This window comes from Sciurus carolinensis, chromosome 10 (genome assembly GCF_902686445.1).
Source record: "Sciurus carolinensis chromosome 10, mSciCar1.2, whole genome shotgun sequence".
In the NCBI taxonomy this organism is placed as follows: domain Eukaryota; kingdom Metazoa; phylum Chordata; class Mammalia; order Rodentia; family Sciuridae; genus Sciurus; species Sciurus carolinensis.
In genome coordinates, this window is record NC_062222.1 from 30170749 (window position 1) to 30194964 (window position 24216).

General features: G+C 35.4%; 1 protein-coding gene across 14 annotated transcripts in view; it reads left to right on the plus strand.

Annotated features, from left to right (window-relative positions):
* The window catches only part of Npy2r (neuropeptide Y receptor Y2), a 322146-nt gene that overhangs the window by 114302 nt on the left and 183628 nt on the right, over positions 1-24216 (plus strand). For 12 of the 14 annotated variants that reach the window (XM_047567560.1, XM_047567558.1, XM_047567564.1 and 9 more), the window contains one exon: positions 3200-3285. The exons of the other annotated variants lie outside the window; for them this stretch is intronic. The gene's annotated coding sequence lies outside the window, so the exon portion shown is untranslated. The remainder of the gene's footprint in view (positions 1-3199; positions 3286-24216) is intronic. 14 annotated transcript variants of the gene reach the window in all.

Sequence of the window (24216 nt, forward strand, 5' to 3'; positions counted from 1 at the left end):
TGAAGGAGGGATGGCTGAGGTCTGAGGATATGGGACAGCTAGGCAGGGGTGGTGGGAGTGTGGGAGTGAATCTGACTGTGCTCCTGAACTGGAGGGGAAGATCCCACTGATTTCCTCCAAAGCTGCTCACCAGGCTGTTTGGAGAAAATTGTCTGAGTTATGAGGCAAGCGGATTTGAAGTATGTTTGCAGTGTTCCTGGAATCTTCACAGAAAGCATCTCCCTGACTTTAGCAGGTCAGGTGCCTCTGCAGAAGCCCCCTCTTCCCATCGTGTGGAACCGATCTCCTTCCAGACACCAACTCCCAAGATTTTGCTTGCTCCTTGTTTCTGCAGAGCAGCTGTGTTCTGATTCTGGGTTATTCTGAGAACTTGAGGTCTTTCACACCCAAGTATGTTTCTCTCCCAGAACAAAGAAGTTTTGAGTCTTCCCCTCTGAGGACAGTTATTGAGCCAGGTTAGAGCCAGCCATGGCTAGGCTTTTCACTGGGTTTGTAAAGGTCAGGAGGGCTTCCCACAGGAACACCAGAAAAAAGAGAGTATCCCATCCCAGTTTCAGGTTTTTATGTTCATCTTCCTTCTTATGTCTGTTTGACCAGTTGACAGGGATGAAGTTCTGCCTTCTGAGAATACTCTTTTTAGGTTTACAGAGAAAAAAAACAAAAAAACAAAAAAACACTTACATAAACACTTGTAAATCCTCAGGGTATGGCTCAGTGGAAATCTTACACTTATTTCTATTAGGGTAGATAAACTAAAATATCAGGGTTCTGTGGTTTGGGCTAGAATAGGATCAGTATCTTTGTTCAGTTCATGTTATTTATTATTTCTCTTTTTTATCCTTTGGGCAGTAAAAATTTTGTAAAACTATTTTTTCTTAAAATTTCTTTGATAGACATATTTTTCAAAATATTGGAGCCACACATTTATCAGAGAACTTATTATGTATTTAAGTAATGTTCTCCTGTATCAGATATAATATAATAATACATAATGATACATTTTAAATTTATGAATAGTTAGAATAGTATTTATATGTCATGTGGGAGAATATTATTTAAAGGGGTTTTTAGTAGGGAATAACTGTGTTCTTCTTGACCCATAACATCTGTTTTGATGATGCATGAGACATACTGTTTCTGAGACCTGGCAGTCCAATGGCCACAGGGTTCTAAGAAGTTTGATTTTATGGAGGGTCAGTTTCAGAGAGTTGGTTATATGTCAGATTGAAATTTGAGCTCAGTCTCTTCCCTCGAGTGAAGGGGACCTGAACACACCATCATATCCTCAGGTTCAGAAGAGGCCAACCTTAAATGTGAATCAAACTATTTTGAAATTCCACCTCACCCAGTCAGAATGACTATTATTAAAACATAAAAGGCTAATGTTTCTGTTGAAAAAAAGAATCCTAATAGGCTATTGTAATCTTGTGTAGCCCTTATGGAAGACAGTGTGAATGTCTCTCAAAAAACTAAAAAATAGAACTTTCATATGATCCAGTCATACTACTCTTGGGATATACCTGAAGGAAATAAAGCGAGCATACAAAAGAAATATCTATATACCTACATTTATTGTGGCACTATTCATAACAGCCAAGGTATAGAATCAGGTTAGGTGCCCATCAATGTATAAATGGATAAAGAAAATGAGATTTAATATTCAGGCATCAAGAAAAATGAAATCATATCCTTTTCAGGAAATTAGGTCGGACTAGAGATTGTCATGTTAAGAGAAATAAACCCGACACAGAAAGACAAGCATAGAATGCTTTTTCTCATATATGAAAAAAAATTAAAAGATTAAAGTAGAAGAACTATTAAGAAAGGGGAAGGGGAGTAAATTAAGGGAAGAGTAGAGAAAAGGGAGTGTTAGGGTAGGGAGGGTATGTATGATAAAAACATGATATATGCTTGCATGAATGCCACAATGAAACCACTAATTTGTACAATTAATAGCAAGTCATATTTAATAATTACAAAATAAAGGACCGCCTTCAATCCCAGCTCAGTAGACTATCTGAGGAGTCTAACCTGGAATTGGAATGGAAAAAAATGTCATATTTCTAGGGCATTTGTTTCCTGATTCCTTAGGAACAAATATGCAATATTGGCAGCTTCTCCACTATCCCCTATCGAAACAAAAAAAAATCTTCAATCACCATCTTGATGGTGGTTTAAGAGAAATAAAATTTACAGGGAAACTAAAATGCGACTAACTGGATCTTTGTGATTTTTTAATAAACTTATGCACAGACAAAAGCTGTGTTAAGATGAATTGAAAACACTGCTGGGTTCTCTACAGTCTGCCCAATGAGCTCCATATGCTTATAGTCATTTCATTTAACCCAGACACATGTATATGTCTGAGTCTATGGTGAATGAAATAGTTCCCTTTCACATTTTGCATCTTCTGCTTCATTTAGTAGTCCTGAAAACATCAAACACTGTTCAGAAGTTCAGCAGGGTGTAAATGTGCCTATAGACCCATAAAAATTTATCACCATTACATAAAAAGATTCAAACTGCATATATTACTTTCATCAGTATTTTGGTCAACATCACTTCCATGAAATTCTAACATTCTCTATATTAGAAATTTCATTAGATAATGAACTGCTTGACTTCCTTGCAAGACTAGGGGTGAGAGAAAGTAATGATGAGCCCTCAGCTTACTGAAGTATTATTACTTTTGGATCCAGCATAAAACCTACCATTCTTACATGCTTTATCATGATAATTACGTTGCCAGAGATAGTTTACTTGGTTCATGCCATTTTTTTTTTAAATGACACTTTGGCTGCCTCTCTAAAGAGGGAGAAAAACACTTAGCTTTTTTTTTTTTTTTCAAGATTGTTTGATTACTGTGCTTGCTTACTTTGAGTTAAAGGGATTTCTAGAAGAATTAATCAACTAATTTACAGCACTTACTCCCTGATGCTGATAGTGGGTTGATTATCCAGTCAGGGCATAATGCTTGGATTATCAGTGAAATAATTTTTGAAATCAGATCAATGGAACAATTCCAGAGATGAAGAAGGATCCTGAGAGAGGCATGCATTTTCAGAGAGAAGCAGACGAGCACAGCCCTAATGATTATTCATGTTCATCTTCTGAGCAACATTTATTAGATTTGTTTTTATGTAGTTCAAAGCAGCTTGACAGTTTGACCTCTCATTATCATTTTGATTTTTATTCCCAGGGCATACTTCTGGGCCAGGAAGTCAGAATGCTGGGAGAGCGGTCTTTGGGTAATCACACGCACCAGAAGGAAAGGACACTGAACTGGTAGGACTCTGAGTAATGCCCCATTGTCACCTGTCTCCTCTCCAGAATTATACAACTCCATATTTTCATTTTCTTTTTAATCATATTTAGTGGGTAAAATGTGATACTTTGATATACATATACAATATATAATAATCAAACCTGAGTAATTAGAATTTCCATCCCCTTAAACATTTATCATTTCTTTGTTTTGGGGAAACTTTGAAACTTTTTCTTTTCGTTCTTTATAAAATACATGACAAACTGCTGTAAACTATTGTCACCCTGCCCTGTTGTAACATGCTAGAACTTATAACTCCTACCTAACTTTATTTTCATAGCCGTTTTGTAACCATCCTCCTTCTCCCTTCCCTTACATGCCCAGCCCCCACTGATCACTATTCTACTCTCCATTTCTGTGAAAAGAGCCCCTTAGACTTCCACGAATGAGTGAGAATATGGGGTATTTGTCTTTCTGTGCCTGACTTCTCTCACTTAACACGATATTCTCCAGCTCCGTCCATGTCTTTGCAACTCTGGATGAAGTGCTTTGCAGGGTACAGGAACCTTTTCAGGCCCCAAGGAGACGGCTTCACAGTTACGAAGCTGTAATACACTAAGAAGTAAAGGAACAATTGGATTTCATAACTTTAAAAGTTCAAATTGGGAAAATGTAAGAAAAAGACAACTTTTATCTCACTTTTCTGCCCCAGTTTGATTTTAACCTCACCCTAAAAATTGAAGTCCAGATAAGCAAGCATTAGAACAGTGAGATTCTGAAAGGTAGAGATGAGGTTCTGTAATTATGATTGGAATCTTAAAAAAACTCAGTGGAAATCATACACTTATTTCTATTAGGGTAGATTAACTAAAATATCAGGGTTCTGTGTTTTGGGCTAGAATAGGATCGGTATCTTTGTTCAGTTCATGTTATCTATTATTTCTCTTTTTTATCCTTTGGGCAGTAAAAATTTTGTACATCTTCTTTTTCTTAAAATTTTTTTCGATAGACATATTTTTCAAAATATTGGAGCCACACATTTATCAGATAACTTACTATGTATTTAAGTAATGTTCTCCTGTATCAGATATAATATTATATAATGATGCATTTTAAATTTATAAATAGTGGAATAGTATTTATATGTCTTGTGGGAGAACATTATTTAAAGGGGTTCTTAGGGAGGAATAACTATTTTCTTCTTGACTCATAACATCTGTTTTGATGATGCATGAGACATACTGTTTCTGAGACCTGGCAGTCCAATGGCCACAGGGTTCTAAGAAGTTTAATTTTATGGAGGGTCAGTTTCAGAGAGCTGGTTGTATGTCAGATTGAACTCTGAGCTCAGCCTCTTCCCTCGAGTGAAGGGGACCTGAGCACACCATCGTCACACTGCATACTGAAAACATTGTGGAATGAGGCTCAGCAGGGACATTTGTGGGGTTCTCAGAGTCAGTCCTACAGGAAGCTCTCAGGCAGCCCATCTTCTTTCACCCACTGGGACTCCAGTAGGCACTGTCCCTGCTCCTTCTTGGCCTTCCCTCTGGATGTGCTGTTTTCTGAGCACATGCTGTGGCATTTAGGGTCCCCATTCTCAACCCTCAAGCTACAGCCAATGGTGGGTAAAAACTTCACTTCTGGAAAAAAGAAACATTAAACTCATTTTCTATTTTAGTTAATTGGGAAGAATCAATTTTAAGGTCAGAAGAATTTTTTTGTAAAGGTGGAAAGGATGCCAGGTGGAAGCTGAATCCTGGTGAATTATACCAAGAGAGGTTATACCACCTGCAGCTTCTGCATTTTTAGTATTAGCCCGATCCTGTTTAAGTGCCATCAGGTTCCTTTCATTTCCATTTAAGTATGCAGAGAAGTTATGCACAGAATTTTAAAATGAAAATTTTGTCATATTTATATCTGATATTTTTAAACAGAAAATACACATTAAAGTTGAAGTGCCCTTTTTCTTCCTTGAACCCATTAAATTTTTTTTCTCATAGACAATCAGTATCAGGAAGTTATAATAAATTTCTAAGTGTTTTAACTACTTGTGGGTAGTAGTATTTTGAATGTTTATAGAGTTTACACGAGCTTTATTGTATTATACTTTCTGTTTTGTAACTTGCTTCTTATAGTCTACCTCTTCACTCAGTAAGAATGTACAGTTGGTCATCCACACCTGTAGGTTCAAATGAAGTCAGACCAACAGTGACTGTCTGTACCAAACATTTATTTTTGTGTGACATTTTATAAGGATCTAATATTATCTTATTCTTTCAGAAAGCTTAGTGATCCAAAGGCATCTATTGAAAGAAATCTATGAAAAGTTTGTTGATTTGAATGCTAACACTATTACATAAAAATTCCATGTACTATGTGTTTATTCTATTTTAATGCCAAATTCTTTCAATTCTCAGATCATGAAATGCCATGTCACTCATTGCTTTTCAGCAACAGTGCTGAACGTAAGAAGGTCATTTAACCTTGCATCCGTTATGGTTCTTGAGTATCTTTTCTGTATTATGACAGCAACTCACTTATTATATTTTTCAAAAACTATTTTCTAAGCAAAGAAAAGTAGCATAAAACCAAATAGCTGTCACCTGCAGTAAAAGAAAAAATTTCTTCAGAGACCCTAGTTTCCTTGTAATTTTAAAGAACCTAATAGGGTATAGAATTGACATGTGTGGAGAAAGCCACTCCTTATCTCTTTTGATTTGGTAATAAAATCCTCGAATGAGTGAACATCCATGTGTAAACAGCTGAGCCGGGATTTGGTGTTGGATGTTGCAAAACAAGATTTGTTTCCCCCATGTTTTCCATACTGGCATAGAACTAATACCTATGGTGTTTAGAGTTGGATTCATAGTTGCATATGAAAGGTAAGTCATGAAATAATACTGATGTGCTGACTTAGAAAACATTTTATTACTACATTCCTTGCAACGAAAAAGTCTGTTTAGAAATCCATGACTGTATAAGTCCTGTCTCAAAACTCTTGGTATGACGGAGTAAAAGAAATTTTAAATTTAAAAGAATTTTATATTCTCACCAAAACAATTGAAAAACAGAACACCGTGCATAATAACTAGTTGCAATACATCAGACACATGACCATTTGTGACAGAGAAAAGGGAAACAAAAACAAAAGAAAAAAGGGAGGGGGGAACCCGTCATTTTATTGCCCTAGATTTCTTCTTGAAAGAAATTGATGGAACATAGAACAAAGGGAAACCAGCAGGCTTGCTGGGTTGAAGACAGAGACAGGAAATGAAGTGTGCACGGTCATCCACTTAAACCTTGACCAACACCACTATGTGCATGCGCAATGCACAAGGATGGGTAAAAAATAACTCTTGAGAAAAGGGCAACCATGAGGTTGCTGTGAACTAGTCTGTTCCTAGAGATCACACATGGCTAGACACAAAATTCCTAGCATGAAGAATGGAGAAATCTCATTGAATATACAGGGAATTCAATAAAGTTTCCAGATGGTCATCCCTTAGTCATTGGGTTTAAAGAGAAAAGACTTCTCAGGTCCATCTGAAAAGAAAACAAATCAAAACCATCTTTACAGTAACAAAGTTACATTCAAATAGTCTCACCACCTGCTAGCAGAAAGCTCAAATCTTAAAAATGTTTTATGCACTTTACTTTTTAACAATGTTTTATGAGCACATTATAGTTATAGATAATAATGGGGTTCATTTTCACACAGTCATATGTGCATGCAATATAAATTTGCCCCATTTCAGTCCCCAGTACTTCCTCTTTCTGTCTCCTCCTCCCTCCCTGTTCCACTTCCTCTGCTCTGCTGGTTTCCCTTCTATTTATTTATTGTTATTTTAATTAGTGCTTTATAGATCACATAAAGGTGGGATTCACTCGGGTACATTCATGTATGTACATAGCATAATTTGGTCAATTTCATTCTGCAATTCCTTTTCCCTTCCCTCTCCCTCCCCCTTAATCCCTTTCTCTGCTCAACTGATCACCCTTCTCTTTTCATGGGATTCCTCGCAAACCCTCCAATCCCCTACTTCTTTTTTCTCTTATTTTGCTCTATCTTCTGCATATGAGGGAAAACATTTGACCCTTGACTTTCTGAATCTGGCTTATTTCACTTAGCGTGATGTTCTTCAGTTCCATTGTGTATATATACTACATTTCTTTTTTTCATTTATCTATTGATGGGCACCTGGTCAGTTCCATAACTTGGTTATTGTGAATTCACTGCTATAAACACTTATGTGCCTATATAACTATTGTATGCTGATTTTAGATCTTTTGGATAAATGTCAAGTAGTGGAATAGCAGGGTCCTATAGTGAGTACATTTTTAGTTTTTTGAGAAATCTTCACATGCTTTCCAAAGTGGTCGTGGTAATTTTCAGTTCCACTAGCAATGTATGAGTGTACCTCTTTCCCCATAACCTTACCAGCATTTATTATTTGTAAAGGCAATCTTTGTGATTGCCATTCTAACTGGAGTAAGATGAAATCTCAATGTAGTTTTGATTTGCATTTCCCTGATTGCTAGAGATGTTGAACATTTTTTCCATATATTTTTTGGTCATTTGTATTTCTTCTTTTGAGAAATGTCTTTTTTAATATATTTGCCCATTTGTTGATTTGGTGATTTGGTTTTTGGTGTTAAGTTTTTTGAGCTCTTTTCAATATATTCTGGATATAAATTCCCTATTGGAGGTGTAGATAGCAAAGATTTTCTCCCATTCTGTAGGATATCTCTTTGTGCTCTTAATTGTTTCTTTTGCTGTGCAGAAGCTTTTCAATTTGATGCTGTCTCACTTATTGATTCTTGGCTTTATTTATTGAACTTTAGGTGTCTTGTTAAGGAAGTTTTGCCTGCACCAATACATTGGAATGTTGACTCCTTTTTTTCCTCCATCAGTTACAAAGTTTCTGGTTTAATTCCTAGGTCATTGATCCACTCTGGGTTGACTTTTGTACAGGGTGAAAGAAATTCTTTTACATATCCATATATCCAGTTTTCCCAACACCAGTCTTTAAAAAGGCTATTTTTTGTGTAGTATGCTTTCAGTACTTTTGCCAAGTATTAGAGAATTTTACCTATGTGGATTTTTCTCTGTCTTCCATTCTATTCTACTGTACTTCATGACTGCTTTAAAACACAGTTGTACCCAGTATTTAACAAAGAGAAATTCACATTATCTGGTATACAAACAAAAAATTTTAGATAGATAAAGAACTAAGAAAATATGGTCTATAATCTTATGAAAAAAATCTTAGAAATAGTTGTTTAAATGCCAGAGATGATGGGATTAGCAGGTACAATTTGTCATAGTCATTATTAACACATTCTACAGGAATTTATAGAAAATTATGAGCAGAGAAATGGAAGATTTATAAAAGGCACAAATATAACTGCTAGAGTTAAGAAGATAATAACTAAAATGAAAATTTTACGACACTAAATGGCATAGTCACAGACTTAGAGACTAACTGAAAATACCACATGCTTGAAGATTTAGAATTATAAAGTATCAAAAGCAAAGAATGGGGAAAAATAAAATCAAAGAGTGCACACCTTCAATAACCTATGAAAAATATCCACTAGTATAATGTATGGGAAAAATATATTTGAAGACCTAATGGCCAAAATATTTCCAAGCTTGATGAAAACTTTCAAGAATATCAATTAGCCTCAAACAGCATAAGAAAAAGAAAAAAAAATAACATACTATAATCAAATTGTTAGGAACCAATAATGAGAAAATCTTAAAAATAGGTAGAAGAAAAATGAAAATAAAAAAAAGAGAAAGCATAACTGTAGGTTCACTATAGGAAACTGCCAAGTCAGAATACAATGAAGTTAACTAAAAAACTTCTTCCTCAGTAAAGGAAATAATCAAGACTGTGAAAGAATGTGAAGAGAGAGCCTACAGAATGATAGAAAATCTTTGCTACCTGCACCTCAGATAGAGCATTAGTTTCCAGGATATACAAAGAACTCAAAAACTTAACACCAAAAACCCAAATAACCCAATCAATAAATGGGCAAAGGAACTGAACAGGCACTTCACAGAAGAAGAAATACAAATAGTCAACAAATATATGAAAAAATGTTCAACATCTCTAGCAATTAGAGAAATTCAAATTAAAACTACACTGAAATTTTACCTCATTCCAGTCATAATGGCAATTACCAAGAATACAAGTAACAACAAAAGTTGGCAAGGGTGTGGGGGAAAAAGTTTCACTCATACACTGTTGGTGGGTCTGCAATTGGTGTAACCACTATGGAAAGCAGTATGGATATTTTTCAGAATACTTGTAATGGAATCACCATTTGACCCAGTTATCCCACTGCTAGGTATATACCCAAAGGACCTAAAATCAGTATATTATAGTGATGCAGTTACATCAATGTTTATAGAAGCTTGATTTACAATAGCTAAGCTATGGAACCAGTGTAGGTTCCCTTCAATATATGAATGGATAAAGAAAATGCACACACAATGGAATATTACTCAAACTTAAAGAAGAATGAAATTATGGCATTTTTGTGGGTAATTGGATGGAACTGGATACTATCATGCTAAGTGAAATAAGACAATACCAAAAAAACAAAGGTCAAATGCTCTCTCTGATATGTGGATGCTAACCACAATAAGGTGAGGGGAGTGAAGAATTGAAGTTTATTGGATTAGACAAAGGGGGATGAAGAGAAGGGAGAGGTTGGTATTAAGAAAGACGACAGGATGAATCAGACATAACTTTCCTATGTCCACATAGGAATACATGATCAGTGAAATGCCACATCATGTAAAACTACAAGAATGGGATCCTAATTAGGATAAGTTATACTCTATGTATGTAAGTTAAAATCCTCTCTACTGTTATATATATCTAAAAAGAACAAATAAAAACATTTTAAAAGAATACCATGAAGTTAACCTTATAAAGTATTGAAAGAAAATGCCCAACTAAGATTTTTTTTTACCAACCAAAGTATTACTCAAAATAGACATGAATTAAAGACATTTACATATTAACCAGTACTAACAGAAATTGTGTTTAGCTGACTTACATTATATGAAATGTTAAAAAGGCAAAAGGGTAGCCTTAAATGTATTCATAAAGATGGTCTAGAGAAACAGAACCAGTAGGAGGAAGAAAAATGAAGAAAGAGGAGGGAGGAAGAGAGAGAGAGAGAGAGAGAGAGAGAGAGAGAGAGAGAGAGAGAGAGAGAGAGAGAGAGAGAGAGATATTCATTCATTTTAAGGGTTTGGTTCATTTGATTGTAGGGATGGGTAAGTCCAAAACCTATAGAGAAGACTGTTAGACTGGGGACTCTAAATTTATGAAGTAGTTCAAGTCCAAGGGCAATCTGTAAACAGAATTCCTTCTTTCTTGAGGGCCTTTAGACGTTTTTCTCTTAAGGTCTTTAACTGATTGAATAAGGCTGTCCCCATTGTGGAGGGTAATCTGCTTTACTCTAAGCTTACAGATTTAAACTGTAATTGTACCTTAAAGATACCTCCATGGAGACATCTAGTGTTGGACCAGATATCTGGGTGCTATGGTCTGACCACATCGATACATAAAGTTAACCATTACAGACAGATTTATCTGAATCACAAATGATAACACCAGTACAATTGAAATTGGCTAAATACTTTCCATGCAAGAAAAACTACCATGTTGAATAAAAAAGTACTACCCAATAAAAGATACATTTCACATGCAAAGAAACAGAGAGGCTAAAGGTAAAAAGACAGAAAAAGAAATACCAAGCAGACACTGTTCATAAGAGAGCAGAAGTGGCAATATAAATACTAGATAATGGAGATCATAGAATAGAACATGTTCTCAAGGATAAAGGAAAACATTCTATAATAGTATTTATCATGAAGACATAAAAATCCTAAGTGCATACATACCTGAAACAAAGCATCAATAAACCTAAGGCAAAAATTGAAGAAAGAAATTGACCCACAAATATCATGAGAGATTTAATACTTTTCTGTCAGTAATTGAGAAAGCAAAGGAACAGATCAGTGAGGATGCAGAACACTTAACTAGCACCATAAACCAGCCTGAACTGAAGGATGGGTTATCACCTTCCAGTGACATAGTTAGCTATAAAGTTCAGAAGATGAAGATGATGTGTTGAGATGAAGATGATGTGTTGAGGTTTTGACAGTGGCAGTTGTTCTGACTTTAATAAGCATTGAGCCTTCTTTTTGTTGTTGTTGTAGTTGATCATTTGTTGAATCATCAGGGGTCATGGGCTGTGCATCTTAGATGCCAGAGGCAACATCTGTATGAACTTTGATAAACACTAAGAATTAAAGTTTAAAATGTGTCCGTAAGTTACACTGTCTGTTTGGATCTTTTTTTGATACCCAAGTTTATTTTGCTTTAATTTGGATTGTCTTTCTTTCCAGGGTCTGATACTTAATCCTTATTTCATGATTATCCAGGGGCATGGTGTCAGCAGTAAAATGATTAAAGGATAGGGTCGGTTTAAAAAACTTAAAAGTTAAGCCAGCAAAGAGGTGAAAATGTCTAAGAAGTTACAACACATTCCAAAGATTTGCATAATAATTAGTGACAGGGGTATGTTTTTCACTGGTCTTAACCAGGAACAATCTACAATAAAGCACAAAGGGCAGTTAATTACTTGTTATTAAAATCTGGAGCTAGTTATTTATAGCTCTCCTGTGTACTATATGCCTCTGGAGACTCTGAGAATTTCAGTTTATGGTTCTTTGTGTAGGTTTTTTTTTTTTTTTTTCTTTAATTTTTGGAATTGGAGCATAGATAATGTTGTTTTGACCTAGGAGCATGTATCTAAGAACCAATCCCTTCCTAGGTTCTCCCCATCAAGGGTAATGGTCTTTTCCCCATAATACCCAGTATTTTGTTGAAGATTGTGTGTAAACTACTTAGATGGCTATATTAAGAAGGCAGTCTGCAACTATGGATCATACAACTAAATAGCACTACCTGATTTATTGTAGCAATCATAACTATGAGAACAGAGGACAGTGGGATTCTGTTTAGCTGTAGCCTACCACTTAAATTTGTTTTAACTAATATTTGTGGAAGTAAGAGGATATAATGATTGTAGAGACTGTTAATAAATCTTCAGGGCCTTTTCACTTTTATACTAGGTATATTATGACTATCCTGGAATATCATAATTTAGCCTAGAAACAAATAATTTTGAAAAATGCAAATAGTTAATTATAGATATACAAAATACTGGGGTTCACTTTGACATCATTATACAAAGATGGAATTTAATTTGTTCTGAATAAGTCTCCAGTATTTCTAACCTTCCCCTGTTCCCTTTCCTGTATTTGACAGGTCTTCTATTCATTTATAGTTTTTTAAAAAATAGTGCATTATGAATATACATAAAGATGAAATTCATATATGTACATAGGATAGTTTGGTCAGTTTTATTCCTCCCCTTTTCTGTCCCTCCTCTCTGCCCTCAACCTCCTTCCCTTCAGTCTACTGATCTCTCTTCTATTTTCATGGGATTTTCCCCTTCCCCCTTTTCTTTTTTTTCTCATTATTTTGGTCTAACTTCCAAGTAGGAGAAAAACATTTGACTCTTGACTTTTTGGGTCTGGCTTATTTCACTTAGCATTATATTCTCCAGTTTATTCCTTTAACCAGCAAATGCCATAAGTGCATTCTTCTTTATGACTGAGTAAGAAGACTTCTTTGTCTGTACACGTCATTTTCTTTATCCTTATGTTGATGGGCATCTGGGTTGGTTCTGTAACTTGACTGGTTCTATAAATTGCACTGCTATAAATGTTGATGTAGCCTCATCCTATCATATGCTGGTTTTAGATCATTTGGATATGTGCCCAGGAATAGGATTGTTGAGTCATATGGTGGTTCCATTCCTAGTCTTTTGAGGAATCTCCATACTGCTTTCTAGAGTGGTTGTATTAATTTGCAGTCCCACCAACAATGTATGAGAGTAACTTTTCCCCTACATACTCATGAACATTTATTATTATTTGTATTCTTGATTGCCAATCTGACTGGAATGAGATGAAATTTCAATGTAGTTTTGATTTGCACTTTCCTACTTGCTAAGGATGTTGAATTTCTTTTCATTAGTTTTTGGTCATTTATATTTATTGTTTTGAGAAATGCCATTTTCCCATTTGTTTTTTGGTGTTAAGTTTTTTGAGCTCTCTATATATTCTGAATATGAATCCCCAATCTGAGAAGCAGCCAGCAAAGATCTTCTCCCCTTGATTAGGCTCTCCTTTCATGCTCTTAATTGTGTGTATTTGTTTTGATTTCGCTGCACAGAAACTTTTCTATTTGATGCTGTCCCACTTATTGATTCTTGATTTTATTTCTTGAGCTACAGCAACCTTATTAAAGAAGTCAGTGCTTGTGCCAATATGTTGGACTGTTGGACCTACATTTTTCTAGCAGTTACAGAGTATCTGATCTAATTCTTAGGTGATTAATCCATTTTGAGTTTTCTTTTGTTCAGGGATCACATTTCATTCTTCTACATAGTGATATCCAGTTTTTCCAGCACCACTTGTTAAAAATAGGCTGTCTCTCCTTCAACATATGTGTCTAGCACCTTTGTTGAATATCAGAAGACTATATTTATGTGGGCGTGTCTCTGTGTCTTCTATTCCATTGATCTTCATGTGTGTTTTGCTTCTAATACTGTGTTGTTTCTGTTACCATAGTTTGTAGTATAATTTGAAGTCTGGTGTTGTGATGCCTTTAGCACTGCTCTTCCTGATTAGGATTGCTTTAGTTATTCTGGGTCTCTTATTCTTCCAAATGAATTTTAGAACTGCTTTTTACATCATTGAATCTATATAATGCTTTTGGTAGTATGGCCATTTTCACAATATTAATTCTTCCTATCCAGGAACATGGGAAGCCTTTCCATCTTCTAAGGTCATCTTCAATTTCTTTCTTCAGTGTTCTCTAGTATTCATTAGAGGTCTTTCACTTCCTTGGTAAGATTCATTCCTAAGTATTTTATTTTATTTTTTTGAGGTTATCAAGAATGGAATGGTCTTCCTAATTTCTTTTTCAGCAGATTCACTATTGAAGTATAATCAGGACCCAACCATATGCTGCTGTTTATAAAAGATTCGCGGGCAAAGACATCCACAGACTGAACGTGAAAGGATAGGAAAAGATATGACATGCAAATGGAAAATGAAAGGAAGCAGGTATCGTTACCTTCACATCTGTCAAAGTAGACTTCAAGCCAAAATTAATCAGAAGAGACAAGGTCACTTCATACTGGTCAAGGGAATCTCCAACAACAAGATATAAAGATTGCAAATATTTATGCCCCCTCCAAATGGTACATATATGTACATAAAACAATGCCTTTTCATTATAAGGAATTAAACAGCCCATAATACCATAATACTGGGTGATTTCAACACACCTCTCTCACCATCCTATAGATCATCCAGACACAAACTAACTAAAGAGACAAATCTTTTTATATTATTTCACCAGTTTTTGAACCTAAGTGTGCTTTTTGTTTTACATTGGAAAAATAAACAATCAGGGGAACATTGTGTTAACACATTTGACCATTTTACTTAAAATTACACTAGGAAGCCTGAACTTCTGTTCTAATTTTTCAGATTATGTTTAATCCTAAATATGCTCTCAATAATGTTGAGGTAACTGAAATCTGAAGAGGATAATCAAACCTAATTTTTTCTATTATATTCCTTTCATAAAATAAAGAAGAAAATCTTTGTACTACTAATTCCTGTATAGAAAAAAGCCAAAATTATTTCACAAATTAAAAATATACTAACTTTTTTCAAAGTTTAAAATTGAGTATTGAATTAAATAAAAGAAAAGTCATAAAGAGTTTTTAGAGGAGTCAAGATATGACTAAGTCACAATTACTTAAACAATAAATAGTCGCAGGAAATGTCTTTTTAAAAGTAAGTTATGATGATTATTTAAAAATTCTGTTAAAATGGTTTAAGAACACATCAAAAGCACACAGTATAACAAAATACTTTGTTTAAAAAAACCTCCATTCTCTGGCACAAAAAAAAATTTCAATTTTGACAGAAAGAAAACACAAAATTTTAGTTTTGTTCTCTTTGCACATTTTGCATGTAACAATTTGCAGAAAAAGATTCATAAACCTTTTTGCTTCATGAATAAACTCATCAAATTTATTCACCTTTGCCAAAAATTTCAACATTTTATTCTTTTAAATGGATTGATAGGAATTGTTTTCCCAGGAAAATCAGGGTCACTTCCTCTCAGGTCTTTTATCATTGATATCACCAAAAGTATATTCTCTAAACCCAATGGAATAAAATCAGAGTTAAATAACAAAAGAAAATTTAAAAAAGGTGCAAATATGCAAAATTAAACAACATACTCTGGGGAAAGTGGTTCATCACTGTAATAAAATACTTGATATGATAAACTTATAAAGACAAAAGGTTTATTTTGATTCACAGTATTGGAGGTTTTGGTCCATGATTTGTTGTATCCGTTGCTTTTGGGCCTGTGGGAAGGCTGTTTATACTGATGGGGATATGTAGTGAAGAAAACTGCTCACCTCACTATGACCCTAGGAGCAAAGACAGAAGAGAAGGGTCTAGGCCCCACAATCTACTTCAAGAGCATGTCTCCCAATGATCTAAGGATCCCCTCTAGACCCTCCCTCTTAAAGGTTCCACCACTTTCCAACAATGTTGGCCTGGGGACAAAGTTTTTAAAAGGGGAAAATCCCAAGATCAAAATTTAGCAAAGAAATTAGAAAATGCTTTGAGATAAATGAAAATGAAAATAACATATAAAAACTTGTTATAGCCCTGGTATAGGATGTGACAGCTCTGTGACACCATTACTTACAGTAAAATTTATTACTGCAAATTCCCATATTGAAAAAAGAAGAACTATCTCAAATCACAATTTAAATCTCTACCTTATAACATAGGAAGGGATGACTAATGTCAAAGTGAGCTGAAGAAGTGTCATAATAAGAATTGGACAAAAAACGAAATGGAAATTTCAGAAGGTTTTTTTAGACGAAATAGATAAAATCAATGAAACTAAAGGATAGTTCTTTAAAAATGTCAGCAAAATTTTAATCATCCTTTAGGGAGGTGAGAGAGGAGAGAGAGAGAGATCATTAAAAGATGAAAGAGGGAACATTACTACTGACCTTATAAAAACAGAAAGCATTACAAGATAATAATATGCGCAATCATAGGCCACCATTAGATAACCTAGAAAAACTGAACAAATTCCTAGAAAACACAAATGACTGGAAGTGACTTGAGAAAAAGTAGAAAATCTAAATGCATTTATAACAACTAAAGATATTGCATCAATACCAAAATTTCCCACAAAGAAAATTTAGATCCATATGTCCTCAGGGTTGCTGTAACTAACTATGACACATTTGAGGGCATAAAACAACAGAAATTTGCTTACTATAACTCCAGGAGTCAGAAGTCCAAAATTATGGTGTCTGTAGCACCCCCTGCCTTCTGAAGGATTGGTGGGCATACTGGGTTGGATGTGAATGTCTCCCAAAAGCTTATGTATTGAAGGCTTGATACCCAATGCAACAAGGTTTTGAGGAGGGACTTTGGGGAAGTAATTGAATTATGAGGGCTGTGACCTCATCAATGGATTAACCCACTGGTAATTCATTGATGGGCTTAAATGAATGGACTACATGGAGGTGGTGGAAGTTTTAGGAAGTTGGGTCAGTAGGAGGAAGTAGTTCACTGCAGCCAGTGCCTTTGAAGGGCACATTTCATGTTTGGTCCCTTATTCCCTCCCTTCTCTCTCTCTTTGCTTCCCAGCTGCCATGAAGTGAGAAACTTTGCTCTGCCATAAACTCCTTGCTCATGTTCTGCCTGACCACAGGCTTATGGCAATAGAGCCAAGAGACTTGATGGAAATCTCTGAAACCATGAGTCAAAACAGATGATTTGCTCAGGCATTTTGTCACAGTGATTGAAAACTAACTAGCACAATAAGAGAATCCTTTCTTGCCTTTTCTAGCTTCTGATGACTCCAGACATACTTGATTTTTATCAATAGAACTCTAGTGTCTGTCTCTGTCTTTACTAAGTCTTCTTCCCTCTGCCTCTGTGTCTCAAATCTTCCTCTCCTTTCTCTAATAAGAGCACCAGTCATTGCATTTTTGTCCACCCTAAATGTAGGGTGATCTAGGATGATCTCATGTCAAGTTCATGAACTTATACATGTGATGATCCTGTTTTTAAATAAGGTCACATTCATAGGCACTAGATGGTAAGACTTGAACATATCTTTCTTTGGCGGGTGCACTATTCAACTTACTACAAAGAAGAATTAATCCCCCCAAGTCATTTTTAAAGTAGTCTTACCTTTTGCCCAAACCAGAGAAATATATCATAAAGAAAACTAAATTTCAGACCACCAATATCCTTCATAAAAACTAGCAAGCTAAATAAAACACTTTACTTATGGGGGTGGGGAGAATGCATGCATTATTAACATGACCAAGTGGGATTTATCCAACAATGCAAAGTTGATTCAAAACACAAAAACCAAAATGTAGTATGGCATGTTAATTAAAAAAAATGATCATCTTAGTAGATACAGAAAAAGCATTTGATAAAAAAGATTTGATTTTATCTTTTTATGATAAAAGCTTTCAACACACTAGGAATACAAGAGAGCTTCCTCAGCCTAATGAAGAATACCTATTTAAAAATCATGGCTACATCTTACCAGCTAAAAACTGAAACCTTTCAAAGCTCAGGAACAAAACAAGATTTCCACTTTCATCATTTTTATTAGGCACTGTACTGGAAGTACTAAGCAGAACAAATAGTCACGAAAAAGAAATAAAAGAATCCACACTGAAAAGAAAAAAGTAAAACCATCTCTGTTTGCAGATGACATGATCTCGTATAGAGAAAATCCAAGGCATCCACTAGAAAACTGTTTGAAAAATAAACTTTTTAAGCAAGGACATGATATACATAATCCACATTTTTAAAGACCCAACTATATTTCTATACCATAGTAATGAATAATCTAACAATGAAATAAAAACAATTATATTTATGAGCATTCAAAAGAAAAAAAATATGTAGGAATAAATTTAACAAAAAAGTAGAATATTTCTACACCACATCTTCAAAACATCAATGAAAAAAGTTAATGCACCCAAGTGAATAGATATCTTTTGCTCATGGATTGAAAGATTTAATATTAATAATAGGAATATGCTTCAAATTTAGTTCCATGTAATACCTACCAGAATCCCAAATGGCTTTTTTGAAAAAACAAGAGGATTCACACTTTATAGCAATTTTAAAACTTACAGTAGAAGTCAAGATTGCAAGGTGGTGACTATAGAGGCAGACATAGATCAGAGGAACAGAATTTAGAATTCAGAAATAAATCCTTGCATTTATGAACTGACTAAATTTGACAGTTGTGCCAGGACAACTAGATATCCATAAGCCTCACACCATATGTAAAAGTTAAAGTGGATCAAAGAACTAAATATAAGAGCTAAAACTACAGAATTCTTGGGAGGAAACATAGGGATGAGTCTTTGTGGCCTTGAGTTATGCGGTGGTTTCTTAGATACTACATCATAACAATTCTACTCTTCTTTTTTTAAAGGGTTCCTCCATGTCTTTCTTTATTTTTAAATTATTTATTTAGGTTTTTTTATTTTTTATTTTTACAGGCTGCATTTTTGATTCATTGTTCACAAATGGGGTACATCATTTCATTTCTATGGTTGTGCACGATGTAGATTCACACCGTTGGTGCAATCATACCTGTACATAGGGTAATGATGTCTGTCTCATTCCACCGTTTTTCATACCCCCTCCCTCTCATATCCTTCCACATAATCTTGGTTATAACCAAGAGAAATTATAACCTCAAAACCTATATGACAGCGTTCACAGTAGCATGTAACAGTCCTGTCTGTCAGATCTAATTTGTTTAATGGGTTACGTGTTCTACTTCTTTCTTATTTTTATCTGGTTATTCTGACAATAATTCAGAGCAGGATATTGATATCTCTATTATTACAGAGCTATATCTCTTTGAATTCTGCAAGGTTCTGATTGATGTATTTTGATTATTAGATAACCGTTATTGTATCTTGTGGAAACATCACATGTTTACAGATTGACAAATGGATAAACAAAATGGGGTATATACATACAATGGAATATTATTCATCAAGAAAGGAATAAAATATTTTATTCACATAGATGAACCTTGAAAACATGCTATGTGAAAGAGAGCAGGTATAAAAGGTCACATGTTGTACATGACTATTTATCTGCTTTGTTATAAATTAGACAAGTCTATGGAGACAGAAAATAATTCGGTGGCTGCCAAGGGTTGGAAGGAGGGCAATGTGTGGTGTGGACACAAGATTTATTTATATGGAGATCAAAAGATTCTGAAACCAGATTGCCATGATGATTGCACAATTCTATGAATGTACACTGGCACTTTAAAATGGTGAATTGTGCAGTGTGTGAATTAGATCTCAATAAATTTGTTTTTAAAACAAAATCAGTTTTGTTTACTTTTCCAGAACACAATGTTTTGTTTTGTCAATTTTTTGGATTGTTTCTCTTGTTTCAATTTCATTGATTTCAGCTCTGATTCTAATTATTTCCTCTCTTCTACTACTTTTGGTGTTGATCTGTTCTTCTTTTTCTAGGGCTTTGAGATGTAATGTTAGGTCACTTAGTTGTTGACTTTTTAATTTTTTAATGTATGAACTCAATGCAATGAACTTTCCTCTTAGTACTGCTTTCAGAGTGTCCCAGAGATTTTGATATGCTGTATCTTTGTTCTCAAATATCTCTAAGAATTCTTTTATTTCCTCCCTGATGTCTTCTGTTATCATTGCATCATTCAATAACATATTACTTAGTCTCCAGGTGTAGGAGTAGTTTTTGTTTTTTATTTTATCATTAATTTCCAATTTCATTCCATTATGGTCTGATAGAATACAAGGTAGTATCTCTATTTTTTTGTATTTACTAATGGTTTCTTTGTGGCATAGCATATGGTCTATTTTGGAGAAGGATCCATGAGCTGCTGAAAAGAAAGTATATTCACTAGATGAAGGATGAAATACTCTGTAAATATCCATTAAGTCTACATCATTGATTATGTTATTTAATTTTATGGTTTCTTTGTTCAGTTTTTGTTTGGAGGATCTATCCAGTGGTGAAAGCAGTGTGTTAAAGTCCCCCACTATTATTGTGTTTTGCTCTATTTGATTCTTAAAATTGAGAAGGGTTTGTTTGATATGCACAGATCCTCCATTGTTTGGGGCATAAATATTTAAAATCATTATATCTTGCTGGCTTATGGTTCCCTTAAGCAGTATGAAATGTCCTTCTTTATCCCTTCTGACTAACTTATGTTTGAAGTCCACTTTATCTGATATGAGGATGGAGACCCCTGCTTTTTTACTAAGTTCATGTGCATGGTATGTTTTTCCCCATCCTTTCTCCTTTAGTCATGGAAGTCTTTTTCTACGAGATGAGTCTCTTGAAGGCAGCATATAGTTGGGTCTTTCTTTTTAAACCAACTGCCAGTCTATGTCTTTTGATTATTGAGTTTAGGCCATTAACATTCAGGGTTATTATTGTGATATGATTTGTATTCTTGGTCATTTTGGCTTATTTTTGTTCTTTAACTTGACTGGTTTCTCCTTTGATTGTCTTTTCCTTTAGGGTAGTTCCTTCCTTTGGTGACTTGTATTGTTGTTTTTCACTTTCTCCTCATGGAATATTTTGCTGAGAATGTTCTGTAGTGCAGGCTTTCTATTTGTAAATTCTTTTAACTTTTGTATATTGTGGAAAGATTTTATTTCATCATTCAATCTGAAGGTTAATTTTGCTGGGTATAAGATTCTTGCTTGGCATCCATGTTCTTTCAGAGTCTGAAATATATTGTTCCAGACCCTTCTAGGTTTTAGGATGTGGGCTAAGAAATCTGCTGATATCCATATTGGAATGGCCAAAGCAATCCTGAGCAGAAAGCATGAAGCAGGAGGTATCAAAATACCAGACTAAACTATACTATAGAGCAAAAGTAACCAAAAGGGTATGGTATTGGCACCAAAATAGACAGGCAGACCAATGTACAGAATAGAAGACACAGAGACAAACCCACAAAAATACAGTTACCTCATACTGGACAAAGGAGCCAAAAACATACAATGGAGAAAAGAAATCCTGTTTGACAAATGGTGCGGGTGTCAGGGTCCTGTCTGCCACATCTGGTTGGAGGAGGAAAGGGTTGACTGCTGGAGGAGGATGTTGGCGGTTTTTCTATCTATCACCCCCAAAACTAATCTACTCAATAAACACACAAGAGCCAATGCTTTTTTATGAGAGAGAGGGTGTGACAGGTCTGGCCATACCAGCTCTGGCCTCTTACAACATTCAAGCTGGAGTAGCCTAACTCTCTTTTATTTATAAACACACAGGTAAAGAGGGCCAGGATCAGGAGGAGCTTCTTATGTACGCACAGGATAGGATGGAGTTAGGGAAGCCATTCTCTTAAGGGAAAATTCCAGAAGGAGACAGGGAACCACTCCCATGCAGCGCCACTTGCCTCCCAGCAGGTCCTAGAAGACAGGTCTCTGCATCACATGGCTCAACCTAGTCTAATTCTGCTAAATAAGGATGGCTTCCCACATCTGGGAAAACTGGAAATCCATATGTAGTAAAATGAAATTAAACCTCTATCTCTCACCCTGCACAAAACTTAACTCAAAATGGATCAAGGACTTAGGAATTTGACCAGAGACCCTGCACCAAATAGAAGACAAAGTAGGCCTGAACCTTCATCATGTTGTCTTAGGATCAGACTTCCTCAACAAGACTCCCAAAGCACAAGAAATCAAAGCAAGAATCAATGAATGGGATGGATTCAAACTGAAAAGCTTTTTCTCATCAAAGGATACAATCAATAATGTGAAAAGAGAACCTACAGAGTGGGAGAAAGTTTTTTCCACACACACTTCAGATAGAGTTCTAATCTCCAAAATTTATAAAGAACTTACAAAACTTTATGCCAAAAATCAAAGAACCCAATCAGTAAATGGGCCAAGGAACTGAACCCTTTACAGAAGATAAGATATACAGGCGAATAATAAATATATGAAAAAAAGTGTTCAACATCTCTAGTAATTACAGAAATGCAAATTAAAACAATTCTAAGATTTCATCTTACTCCAATTAGAATGGTGATTATCAAGAACACAAACAATAAAAGAGGTTGGTGTGGATGCGGAAAAAAGGGCACACTTTAACACTGCTGTGGAATTGCAAATTGGTGCAGCTACTCTGGAAAGCAGTATGGAGATTCCTCAGAAAACTTGGAATGGATCCACCTTTGACCCAGTTACCCCACTCCTAGGTTTATACCCAAAGGACTTAAACTTAACATACTACAGTAACGCAGCCACATCAATGTTTATAGCAGCTCAATTCACAATAGCTAGATTGCGGAACCAACCTAGATACCCTTCAACAGATGAATGGATAAAGAAACTGTTGTATATATACACAATGGAATATTATTCAGCCATAAAGAAAAATAATATTATGGTATTTGCAGATAAATGAATGCAATTGGAGAATATCATGTTAAGTGAAATAAACCAATCCCAAAAAACCAAAGGTGAAATGTTTTCCCTGATAAGTGGATGAGGATATATAATGAGGGTGGGGAAGTTGGGAGGTGAGAAAAGAATGGTGAAACTTTAGATTATGTAGAGGGAAATGAGAGAGAGGGTGGGCAAGGATATGAAAGATGGTGGAATGAGACAGACATCATTACCCTATGTACATGTATGATTACATGAATGGTATGAATCTACATTGTGCATAACCATAGAAACGAGAAGTTGTACCCCATTTGTTTACAATGAAACAAAATGCAGTCTGTAAAAATAAAAAATTAATAATAATAAAAGAAGAAAAAAAGTCAGGCTCTGCCCCCAAGAGATTCTAATTCAGGCTTGAGGTGACCCTAGGATACAGATGATTTGCAGACTTTGGGACACTTGTGAGGTGTTAATTGTGCTATTTTGTCTCTGGAAAACTACTGTCAAATGTGTTAGGTATAAAGCCACCTTTCTCTCCTGCTACAGGAACCACCTGTCAATCTGCGATATGCCCGCGTCTCCCGTTACAGGAACCCAGCCTCCCAACCCACCTGTCAATCTGCCGTTATGCCCACCTCTCCCATTACAGGAATTTCCGGCTTACATTGCCGTAACCTTCCTGCCTCCCACATTACGTTCTAATATGTCATTGGTCCATCAGTCAGTCTGTAATAATTCTCCTCTGCGACTGGTTCCTCCCAGCCCGCGAAATTCCAATATCTGAGAAGAAACCCTGCGCCATTTTCTTCTTTTCCTTTCCCCTTTCCCCGGAGAGGGCACAATTTGTCCGCATAAAATAAGTTCCTCGTGTGGGACCTGTATCTGCGGAGCGTTTTTCTGGGAGTTATTGACGAACCAAAACTGCCCCTAACATCTGGCCTAACATCAGCCTAACAAAATATAAACACAGTATCTCTGAAGGAAAAGATGATAAATACCTGCCAGCCCATAGACATCAGTTAAATTGTGAAGTTATCATCTGTCCTATGGGCTCTGAGCAATTGAAACTCAGTTACGAGTGTTTCAGTGAAGAAAGGGAGAGAGAAGTGAGATAGGTGATGTTATGGTTTAGACATGTGTCCCCCAAAAGCTCATGTATAAGACGAGAGGCAACTTAGAGGTGAAATGATTGGGTTATGAGAGTCTTAACCTAATCTGTGAATTATCAGGGATGATAGGGATTATCTGAGTGGGAACTGTAGGCAGGTAGCGTGTGGCAGGAGGGGGTGGGTCCC